This window comes from Macrobrachium rosenbergii, chromosome 26 (assembly GCF_040412425.1).
Source record: "Macrobrachium rosenbergii isolate ZJJX-2024 chromosome 26, ASM4041242v1, whole genome shotgun sequence".
Taxonomy (NCBI): Eukaryota; Metazoa; Arthropoda; class Malacostraca; order Decapoda; family Palaemonidae; genus Macrobrachium; species Macrobrachium rosenbergii.
The window spans coordinates 18,433,422-18,446,619 of record NC_089766.1 but is presented as its reverse complement, the minus strand read 5'-3'; the positions used below and the strand labels follow the sequence as shown (position 1 = coordinate 18,446,619).

The 13,198-nt window shown below is 34.6% G+C and overlaps 1 long non-coding RNA gene across 1 annotated transcript in view; it reads left to right on the top strand.

Moving 5' to 3' along the window:
- LOC136853098 (uncharacterized) overlaps positions 1-13,198 on the top strand; it is a 415,134-nt gene that overhangs the window by 103,147 nt on the left and 298,789 nt on the right. The window lies entirely within an intron of this gene.

Genomic DNA, 13,198 nt, shown 5'->3' with positions numbered 1-13,198 from the left:
TTTTTAGGTATTGACTGACTCTTAGGTAGCGGATATTTTCGTAGTTTTGTTTTCAAAAACACTGGAAAGGACATCTCTTCATTTGGGCACAATTTTTGACATTTTACCAAGCTTATTACTTCCGCACTGGATCACAATTATGCAGATTTTAAGTAAGAACTCTCTGTGACAGAACCATTGTAACTTAGATAGTTCCACTGACGTTTAAATTCACCTTGCCAAGAGAGTTGTAAGTTTGGAAACTTTAGACCAAAACTATAATATAAACCATTTGTCTCCTATCAAGCCTTGGTTACAGTGAAAGCCAAGAAGGATTCATAAAGGCTCATCAAATGCTCATTGATCTGGTGCAAGAAATTGTTGGAAGCCAATTCAAATCAGGGAAGAAGGTGGTGCAAAGTCTAAGGTCTTAAGAAGTGGCTTTAGTGTGTCCATGATGAAATTAGCCTTGGCACAGGAAATTATTTTCATAGTTTACCAAAAGCAGTTATCCAAAAATAAGCAACTGAAATACGAAAAGAACCTAATGACAAATTACTGGCTTGTTACTGCTTTCTGCCGACGTCTCCTGAATTCAAGTGTATTGGTTTTATTTTCTATTCCCTCATAGTGATTTATTCATCACTATAACTTGTCTCTGTGCAGGCTGATTTCTCTTTGGAGCCCTCTTGGGGTTACTGTAGTCTGTTGACTCTGTCCATAAGGGGTTTTCAGCTGAAGATTTAAAGAAAGCAAGAAAGAAAGATGGTTGTAGGAATAAGGAAGATAATGAAGTAGACTGTAGGTAAAGAACTGAGTTTTACATCATAGGTAATCGCAGGATGTGTGAATCTGAACGTGAAAGAAAGACTTTTGAATAATGGAAGGACATGAAGTAATGGGTTGGATGTCCTTTGACAGTCAGTGTCCCCTAGTGAGTTTTGCAAGAGAGTCTGTAAGTGTTCAAAATGGTGCTGTTTCTTCTGTGTCAGTGTTATTCACTTGTCATAAAACATCTTTCACACTAACTCATTTCCTTATGTTTTGGTGGTTATAGTCTGCTCTTTCCCTTGAGCAAAAGTAAGTTAATTTGGAAAGGTTTCATTTTGTTCTGTGTTTTGACCGTTCTGAAATATGTAGAGGAAAATGAGAGTTTTACAAACGTTTAAAAAAATTCCGCAATAGTGTAGTTTACTAAGAGTTCAATTAATAAAGCACAACCAGTAAACTAGTTTCTTAGAGCAAACTAGAACAAACTTAAGTTAAGCCTTAGAGAGAAACATTTTCACTTTATTTTAATCATTATTGAATAAGGTGTTCCTGTACTTCTAAGACAGGCTCCTCAAAGCAATTACTGTGGGTTTTTTTTAAATGAACTGAAAGAAGGGAGTCAGAGTGTTATGGTTTATCAACTCCACAAAGGTTGGTAATCCTCTTCCAGATTAGAAAGATGTCATCATCATCACAGTTTTGTCAGCTTTTCCCCAGACTTGGGTGGGGTTGTCTCCACTCCTCTCTGTTTGGTGCACTTTCTGGCAGAATCCCTATCTGACCTATCTCTTGTTTCTGCTATTGCCTTGTTTTTTTGCTACTTATTTTCTGGTGCCTCCTTGCTTATTTGACCAGCTGTTCCTTATCTTACCTTCTAATATGTCCCAAACCATCTCGGTCTGCTCTACAGCCTCTGAACATCATTAGCATTATCATCTTACCACTGCACTGTGGCTATGAATCTTAGCATTATTTAATCATGATGCCTTTCAAAGCCCTCATTATACTTTTGTCAGAGCTCTTGTGTTGCTGCAACACTGAGTTATACAAGACTCATGAATGCATCATAAGTGTTTACATAGTAATAATTTTCCATTTCATCAATAATTTAAAGGGTTCTTCTCGTCGGTACTAAATTCTTAATACTTCTTAACAATCCAGTGACCCCATGGTAACATGTTTTGTCTCTCCCAAGACCTGCCTTTTGAGCACAGTATGGTGCCTCACCTTGTATTTTGGTTATGGTGAGTCCTTTCCTCCTTGTATATTATGTAATTCCGAGTATCTCCTGGGACATCATTTATTGTATCGATTTCACACCCACATTTTTCCCCTACAGCAATCACATGGCCACATTCCTGACTGGACCCTTTCCTCTGATTTCTTTTCAGTCACCATAAGATCTGTTTTGTTTAAGCTAATTTTAATTCTCTCCTCTAATTTTTTGGTAGCCTCTGCCTTCGCAATGGTCCCCCTGAGTGTCTTGCTCTTCTTCACCTTCTGAAGATACACAAGTAAGCCAAATTCTTCCAAGTTTTTAGCATTTCATTCCATCCCCTTTTGCTTTGTAGATTCTCATTGTCATAATCTTTCCATACACTTCTGGATCAACCCATTTCTTTATCAGATTTTCCTATAAACTGGTGAGCTTATCAGTGACTGGCTCGCTGGCGTGTTATTCCTGATGTCCTTGGAAATTTTCAACTTTTTAATCTCTTTAATGGTATATATTATCTATTGGTCACTTCATCATGTAAGACCTAGTTTGTCTTCATTTCCTTCATTCAGACAATTTTCAAAAAACACTTCAAGTATTCCATTGGATTTCTTTTCAATTTGTGTCCACTCTCATCTTTCCTTGACATAACCTCTTGATCCGATTCAGTTCCTCCCATTTTCTTTGTCCTTGCCACATGCCTTTTGGTTTAGCTTCCCTTCTGCCTTTCTGTAGCTTCAGCTTGAGAAGGCTGTCTTTTTCTCTCCTGTAGGCATGCCTTGGTATGTCTTGATTTTCTCACCATGTCTCTCGATGTCCTGTCCACTGTGTCACACTCACACTACACACCTTTTAGACTTTTCCATCTTTCAGTCTTCATGTTTTTATTATCCTGGATTTTTCATCATCCTTTTTCCATCCCTCGCCGTCAGATCATTTCCAGCAGTGTACATGGTATCAAGGATGCCTTCCCTGATCTATCAGCAGAAGCCTTTTCTCAATGCTGCGTTTACTAAAAATAAGTAAATATAAATAAATGAAAATAAATAAATAAAAAAAATAAACAAATAAAAATAATTAAAAACAAATAAAAAATAAAGGATGGCAGCTGGAATGCATCCGTGTCTCAAAGTAGACGTAAGAGCAGGAGAAGGATCGTAGCTCTTTTCCAGCATTAGATAATTTACATATATATATATATATATATATATATATATATATATATATATATATAGTATATATATATATATATATATATATATATATATATATATATATCTGGAGAAAAGATTTTTGGAATTTATTCCTGATTCAAAAACAAACATTCTAACCGAAGTGAGATTCAGTGTATATTTGATAGTTGTGTTTCATACTGTATTAGTTGATGATATATATATATATATATATATATATATATATATATAGTATAGAGTATATATATATATATATATATATATATATATATATATATTCCTTTCTCAGCTTATTCCCTACTAGGATCACTGTTTTTCATGTCTTTTTTATTAGGTGTTTCTATCTTATGTCTTGCATCCGTCTATTCCCATGTCTCTCATGTCTCCTCAACTGCAGTCTCTCTCTCTCTCTCCATCTTCTCTCAGGCTCCCTCTCCTTCGTCTCTCCAGCACTTACATTTCCATGATCTCTCCCCATCGCCAGATGTCCAAACCAAATCAGTCTTGACCCTAATACAATGACTTCGCGCACAGAAAGCAAGGCAGGATCGAACCACCAAAACCTGTCAGCTAATGCAGTATGGAAAAAGCACAACTATCAAATATACACTGAATCTCCCCTCGGTTAGAATGTTTGCGTTCTGAACCAGGGAATAAAATCCCAAAGTCTTCCTCCCGGATTTATCAACTAGATTTTCCACAACATCCCATCACGTGTTAAGGGCCCTTTGTACCTGGAAATCACTATAAAAACTAATTACCTTCAGATCCACTAATAACCAGCTCATTAATCATGGTGTATCGGGCTTGACGGAAAATGTTGAAACCATGGAGCTCTGAAAGATGCATAAATAAAATGATGACGATTAATATATTTTATTATCGATTCAAATCTTTTAGACAATGTGTTCGCACGGAATGCAAGAAATTCTTGGTAGTGAGCTATAGAAATAAACCAAGGTGTTGGGTTAATCTTCCTTTTCAGTTCCCTTTGTTTAAGGAGGTGATTAAATTTTCTCAGCTGGTTTTCTAACTCAGTGACCAATGTCCTCTGCCTGGCCTGGTGTTATCAGATTTAGTAATGTCCAACTTTTGCAGTTGTATTAAACACTTCTCGACCATTAATCGCATGACTCCCTCCGTGGAAACTGGATTCCCTGTAAGTACGGGTTTCCTTTGCGCATATTTCAAGGATGCGAAAGTTATGCGAAAGTTAGATGAGACTGTCTTCGTCGCTGAACATCGCAGCCATAACTCTCCTGCTTCAGAGAATCGCTTTCGTGTTAAGGGTAAAACTTACGTCATCCAATCTATTGTCATCGGGAATTTATGGAGGAAATCATTTTACTTGGTTGTTGAGATGAAATGGGCTTTTTCTAAGTTTTTTGTCTCTCTCTCTCTCTCTCTCTCTCTCTCTCTCTCGCCATCGACGAAAACTGCTGTTTGATACCAGAAATTATTTTCCTGGCTGTGGACCAATATCTTACCTGAAATGTCTGAAGCACGTTATTTTGTGGGTAGGATTTCGAGTGATCTTAGCACAAAGCGCTTTCATTCAAGCGGATTTGAAGAATCTTATGTAAAAAAAAGTTGTAATGACAGAGAAATTGAGAATACCAACGCACTCACACACACATACACACACACACACACACACACACACACACACATATATATATATATATATATATATATATATATATATATATATATATATATATATATATATATATATATATATATATATATATATATATATATACACAAACACACACACACATATATATATATATATATATATATATATATATATATATACAAACACACACACACATATATATATAAAAGAAGAGAAAATATTTATATATTTTAAAACTGAACGTAAAAATTCACCCTTATACAAACAGTGCACGCGGTGAAAAACAGCATTTGATGACTGACATTATTAGAGAGAGAGAGAGAGAGAGAGAGAGAGAGAGAGAGAGAGAGAGAGAGAGAGAGAGAGAGAGAGAGAAACTTGAGATGTTGGTATAACAATAAATATCGGGGTATTCGGGTATTTCGGCCATAGCTCACTGAGCCGTTTTGGCGTTATATGGAGAACGATCACGATGCGCAATTTAACCTCGGAATGTTTGCACTGGAGAGGCATCGTTCCTCGTTTCACATTCGCACGCTAATGATCATTTAGTTCTCTTGGTTTGATCAGTCTGGATGGACATTCCGTAACATTCTAGATGCCCCAGGTTTCCGTTATTATCCATTTGCAAAATGTTTTGTCACTGAAACTGCTGAACCATATTCAGTTTTAGCTTTCTGGTAAAGAAAACTATTGAGATGCTGGTCTGTCCGTCCGCACTTTTTTCGTCCGCCTCAGGTGTCTTGTGTTCATTGAGGCTAGAGGGCTGCAAATAAGTATGTTGATCATCCACCCTCCAATCATCGAACAGACCAAATTGCGGCCCTCTAGCCTCAGTAGTTTTTATTTGATTAAAGGTTAAAGTTAGCCATAATACGATAGGCCACCACTGGGCAGTGGTTAAAGTTTCATGGGCCGCGGCACATAGAGCATTATACCGAGGCCACCGAAAGATAGATTTATTTTCGTTGGTCTTAATTATACGCTTTAGCGCCTGTACAGAAAACTCGATTGCGCTGAAGACACTTCGGCGCAATTTTTTTCTTGTTTTTTCATGTCCTCAATTTCCTGTCAAGAGGACGCTTGGCATCCTTGAATGAACTATCAAAGATAGAGAGTAAATGTTTAGGACCTCTCTCTCTCTCTCTCTCTCTCTCTCTCTCTCTCTCTGTTCCAGACTTCCTCAGTACTCTATGCAATCAAGCGATTCCTATTGGATGGGTGAAGTGTACTTGGTGGTAACAGGTGCTTAGTGTATTATTTGGGACTCTCTTATTCCAAACAACTGACAGCTAAGTCATCATGAGCGCACATTTGCATGTTTCGTGTATCTAGCTCCCCCGTGAAGTCTTTGGTAGCGTTTTGTCTGTCAGTCTTCCCACATATGAAGGTGTCCATGTCAACAAGCATCAGACTGACAGAGGCCACTATGCGCTGGCTCCCTGGTGCTCGCAATGGACGCCTGAAACAAGTGAAGGGCGAGACATCGCTATCATGATATAACGTGAGCCATTACAGTACCCGTAAACTAAGGACAGGAATGCCCATGAGACAGAGAGACAGAGAGCATTTGTTCTTCGAGACGTAGAGAGAAGTCTTCCTACTCAAGAGACAGATGATGGAAGAGAATTGACACACTTGTGTTCATGCATTTCTGACGACGATCTTTTTCAAGGATTTCTACTTCTTTTTGCTTTGTGGGCATGCTGACAGGTTTGCCCGAAACCTCAATGAACATTTGCAGCACTGATGGGCGAGAAATTACTATGTCCTAATTCCAAATTTCTATTAAAAAAATCTGACTAACTCTAAATGCTATTCTGATGGGAAGTGTGAGATCTTGGTCAAGGTTAGTACCAGCAAGACAAGTGTGCTTTCTATAGTCGTAATAACAGTGGATGGTAATCAATAGTGAACAACATTGGGTTAGTACTGGATATATCACAGAAAAGCTCTACAGCCATTATGATTGATAGCGGAAATTTTTATTGAAGGTTAGAAGACAGCTTAAGGAATAAGAATCAAAGTTCAAAGATAAAAGAAATAGAAGACTTTGATTCTGTCGCAGTGGGTTTTCCTTACACTGTCGCTTCTCAAGGCTTTCCATCACGAAGGTTTTACCTGTGATCTTCACTTTACACCTCAATATATATATGTGTATATATATATATATATATATATATATATATAGTATATATATATATATATATATATATATATATATATATATATATATATATATATATATATATATATTTGTCATAAACTGGGTGTGTTGGTTGGGGGGAGGATTGAACAAATTTAAAACTGGTGACTGCAAAGGGACCAAGTACTCCCAGATTATGAACAAAGGAAACGTTAATTGAAACTTACCTTAGATTTTCCCTGGTTTAACAATTAAAAGAGGAAGGTTGCCATTTGGAATTAGAGTTCTTTTACAATTTACAGGGGTTTATTTACAGAGATTTAGCAATGAAACAAGGAGACAAACAAAATGACATGGTAGCCAATGGGCAGACTCATTAATTGGATACATACAGTAGAACAATAATGCAGTGATTGGCAACAAGCTAGCTGAGTAATAAGGGGGGCCAATGTACAATCACTATTCCAGTTACAATAATAGCTTAGTCATGCCTCAATTACACTAAATAGTCTCAGTTAGTATTGCTGCAAAGGATTGAACCCAGGACGGGGAAAATAATCTATATAAATTTATGAGGCCACAACTGACTTCAAGGGTCGGACTAGGACCAGGAATAGTTTCAGGATTTGAAAGGCAGTCAGAATTATCGGGCACAGAGTGCGATGGAGCAACTTGTCTCTCCTGAAAGAGAGGTCCTGGATTAGAACAGCGGCCCACGAAGGGAAGAGGAATCCCCCTAAAACATGTTACTCATTACACATTTTAAATATTAACCACTACGTAGCCCAGCAGATAATTATGAAGAAATCACGTAGGCACAATATGGGGATTGTAATTGCTTGGGCTTTTAACAATGAACACGTGATCGCGACCGTCAATAAAAGAGAAATTTAACACTGGTATTGCTTTAGCCTAAATTGTCTTTTGCTGCACTCTCGAGAGGGATAAATGGATGATTATCACGGGATCTTTACTGAAATTCAAGGCACATTAATGGCGAGATATGGGAGGCCAGGCCGGATTCTTAACAAGGGAAAATTGTTTTGTGGAGGAAGGGGTCAAAGGATAAGGAAATGGGAAATTTAAGGGGTTTTTTAGTTGAAGGGGAAGGGCTGGTTTACTGACTATTTGCGATGTACGAACCTTGTCTGATAATTGCGGTGCCAAACAATCGACTCAGCCATTGTCGGCGATAGTTTCAACCAGTTTAAGTGGAGAAGATGGCCGGTAGGTCCACCCAGTATGAAGATGAGAATGTGTCTGCTTGTCCAAAGCCAGCAGCGTCTTGTAGCGCCCCATCTTTAGCCCAACATTCCTGCAAAGACGTCAAGACAACCAGCAAAAAGGGCAGAGGAAAAGAGTTCTTAAGGTTAGGTACTTAAAGATTAAAGTCCTACCTGGCCACTAGCCCTAATAAACCCCTTTAGCCCTCCCAAGCACTACCTCATTCCCACCTGCGTGATGGGGGTGAAAGGGGGCTTTACGACCCCAGATCATGCGATGTGGAAACTCCTATACTGCCCTACACTGGTGCCCCCAAGCACATTGGTAGGGCTCTCACTACCATATTGGCGCCGACAAAGCTAACAGAGAGGAGAAATTTCAAGGGTTAACTAGATAACAGCTAAAATGGGAGGGAGGAACGTAAACTCTTGATAATATATATACTGTATATATTTATATGTGTGTATATATTCACACATATATGTGTATGTATGTATATATATAATGTGTATATGTACGTATGTTTGTATGTGTATATATATATATATATATATATATATATATATATATATATATATATATATATATATATATATATATATATATATATATATATATATATATGTATGTATGTATAGTGTATGTATGTATATATATACACATATACATATATACATGTATATATGTACATATATAATATATATATATATATATATATATATATATATATATATATATATATATATATGTGTGTGTAGTGTAGATATATATATATATATATATATAAGATATATATATATATATATATATATATATATATATATATATATATATATATATATATGTATGTATGTATGTATGTATGTATGTATAGATGTATAGATAGATATTATAAGAGTATATATATATATATATATATATATATATATATATATATATATATATATATATATATATATATAGAGTATGTGTGTATATATATATATATATATATATATATATATATATATATATATATATATATATATATATATATATATATATATATATATATATATATATATATATATGCATATGTTATATATATATATATATATATATATATATATATATATATATATATATATATAGTGAGTATATGTTATATATATATATATATATATATAAATATATATATATATATATATATATATATATATATATATATATATATATATATATATATATATATATATATATATATATATATATATATATATATATATATATATATGTATATATATATATATGTATATATATATATATATATATATATATATATATATATATATATATATATATATATATATATATATATATATAGTATATATATATATATAGCATATATATATATATATATATATATATATATATATATATATATATATATATATATATATATATATATATATATATATATACATATATATGCTTACTATCAGAAATACATATGAGAACATCATCCATTCAGGCTACTTGTTAAAGAACAAGATGTTCCCTCACAGTTTCAGAGACATCCAACGACTTGCGGTTTTCCATAAAGTTTGGTTAAAGGTTGAACCCTCTCTCGGTGGTTCTTTTTTGTCCTGAATAGTTTGGATACCAGCATACAAAAACTGTTGGACAGAAGAGAACAGAGAAGACTCCTTATCCTGGAACAGTTCATTTTGGTTATGCATTTTAGGTCCCGAACTTTCTATAACAGTTGAAGCTTTAGTTGAGAGTGTCAGCAGCATGATCGGTACTAGAGAGAGGGTGAAGACTATCGATATTCGCTGCAGGGCCAGAATAAGATATTACTAATCAGCATCCATATGTCTTGCCTGGAGAGGCGTTCAAGGAAACATCTAATAGAAGCAAGGCCCTCAGAATCATCAGGTGAGCTTAGAAATTCCCACCAGCTGCTGGCGAAGACTGAACTTCAGCTCGGGAAATCGCTGTCAGTAGAAATGGTAGAAGTCTTCCATGAGTACTTGGGAGAAGAAACGCAAGGGGAAACTTCAGCAACTGAGGGAGAGGAATGCCCTGCGCCAACTATCTGAGATATCTTGAGCATTGTAACTACCTTCTAAGAGAGTTATGGGCATGAGGCAGCTTGCTAACTGAGCGAAAGGAAAGGTATAGATTGGTGAAAGTCTACATAATTCGTTAGATTTTTGTGGGAGGGAATAGTGGAAGATCAAGAAAGTGCTCTCTGTAAGGTGTGGAAAAGTTGTTGGAACGAAAGAGCCTCATAATCTAGAATCGCAAGAGAGCACGGACGTTGGAGGTGAGTTTGACGCACTGGTCAAAAGCCTCCCCAGGGGAATCCAAAGCTATGGAGACTGTAGAATGCTTTACTGATAAACAAAACCTGACTTTTGGCTGTCTCTGCCTGCGCTAGAATTTGACATTCGAATACTTCAAAATAGATATTGAGAACAAAGATAATAGTGATGTTTTAATATCTAACTATTTAATGCTCACCTTCTGTTACTTATTTTTCACTTGTTTTAGAAATGTGCTAATTAGATTGGTTCATCATTTATTTTCATGGCAACGATCATGATAAAACTGAAAATTTTAATCATTAACTACTTCCTGATACGAAGAGGCCTCTAACAACAACACAAAAGCCTTAAAACGAGCAATAACAATGTAAGATCCTCGGAGGCATTTGTAACTGTCAGTCTTCTAATTAAGTTTCTCATTTTGACCGAGAGCAAAAGCAATGACTGTGAAGAGGAATTGTCTCGGAGCGAAATAAATGTCTTGATCGCCTGGCGTTGTCGAGTCTAAAGAGGTCGTCAGTTGCGTTTTATCACAAAAGTTAATTTAGCTTTATTGCATACTTCTGGTCCTTCCTCCGTTTCGGGAGCTGAGCTGTTCGCGTCATTGTGACTTTTTTGCCATGGAAGGATTTTTCCTTTTTATTTTCCTTATGCTATCAGTTGTGACGTCTGCCTTTTTTACGAGGAGACAACAAAGCAGATGAATAGGTCAGTGTAAAAGTATTGCACTCATACATCATATAAGTGACTGATTCCATCTGTCACTTCTTCCTAATGAACACCATATTCTTTGGAAGCTGGAAGTTCAAGCAATGGCCCCGTGTGCTTGTTCCATATGAATAGGCTTCCGCTACTGAATAATACAATTAACAATAATAATAATAATAATAATAATAATAATAATAATAATAATAATAATAATAATAATAATAATAATATAATATTTTTCTGTGACTGGAATGAGCCAGAAGTTAACGATTATCCGAGGATTTTAGTGATGCAGGAGGCAGTTCTCCCACACATCAATAAAACCACCGGATATGAATATCGGTCAATCGTTTGCAAAACTAATTCCAGCGCAAGAAAAGCAATTGATAAGACGAATTGAGCGTTTACTATATAAAATAAATGCTGTTGAAACTGCCATTTTGTTTAACAAAACATGTATTAAAGAAGGTCTTTTTCCTAATAATAATAATAATAATAATAATAATAATAATAATAATAATAATAATAATAATAATAATAATAATAATAATAATTTGTTCTTCAGGACAACGATAGCATATCGATTCCCATCACAGATTACCCATGTTATATTCATTGTCGTTTTTAGCTTCATCATAGAGATCCTCGTCGTGCTTAACATTATTATTGACAATGCTGATAGCATCAGTCTGAACGCGAATTATAATGAGGTTTCAGACTTAAGAAGTGTTTATAATGACGTGAAATTTTCTTTGCTCTAAATAACTAGAATTAGAGTTGCTTCTCTCTCTCACATAAGCTTTTGCGTTTAAAATTGGCACTCGCTCACGGATTATATATTCAGAGAAAAGATTCTTAATATTCACGTGTGAAAGAATCTTGGTAAATCATTTGTCTAATTGCTACAAAATGCTTGACAGCTTATCACATGGATTCATTAGAAGCTGTTGTAGCTTTCCACCCAAATGCCTTCTCTATTCAGTATTCTCATTTGCGCCCGAGTGAAAAAGAGGGTGGATGTCTAGACAGCTGAAAATCGGGATTCGCTAAGAAATTCAGAGGGTTTTGAGATCAGAAAACTGATTCTTTCTCATTATTCTGATGCTGGAGGCTGGAACGGGGCAATTCTTAGTTTTCTCACAGAAGCGATGGTCTACTTGAGGAGGGTGAGATTCCAGAATTCCGGGAATCACAAGGAGCAGTGGCGCACCTGATGAATATATATATATATATATATATATATATATATATATATATATATATATATATATATATATATATATATATATATATATATATATACATATTTCATCTATCTATATATATACATATATATATACATAATGAAAATTGGAATAAATGTTGCTGTTAACCAACATAGAACAAGGAGGTGAAGGAGTGTCACAACTATTTATTCATTTATTATAAAAGCTGACGTTTTGAGGAAGCAACCTCATTTTCAAAGCAGAAAAAAGCAATAATAAAATATAAGCGTTAAAGTCAAATCAGAATTTAAAAATTTACAAGGTAAAACATTAAGATTTACTAGATAAAATGGAAAGCAAGAGAGTGATAACTTTCCGGAGGGGGACCAAGAACTGAGTGACACCAAACAAAAACTAAAGGCGAGGTAAACTTTTGTTTGGTATCACTCAGTAGCTGGTTTCCTCCAAAAAGTTAGCGATATGTTTTTTTATTTCATTCAGTTAAATCTTAATGCTGTACTTTTGTAAATCTATTTTCTGGAGTCAGGTTCAACAATTTATATTTCATTATGAAACGTCAGCTTACGATAAACTGATAAATAAAGTTCATGACGCCTTTCAGCTCTATATTTTATATATATATATATATATATATATATATATATATATATATATATATATATATATATATATATATATATATATATATATATATATATATATAAATATATATATATAGCAGTTATATGAAGAGCATATATATATATATATATATATATAGCAGTATATATATATATATATATATATA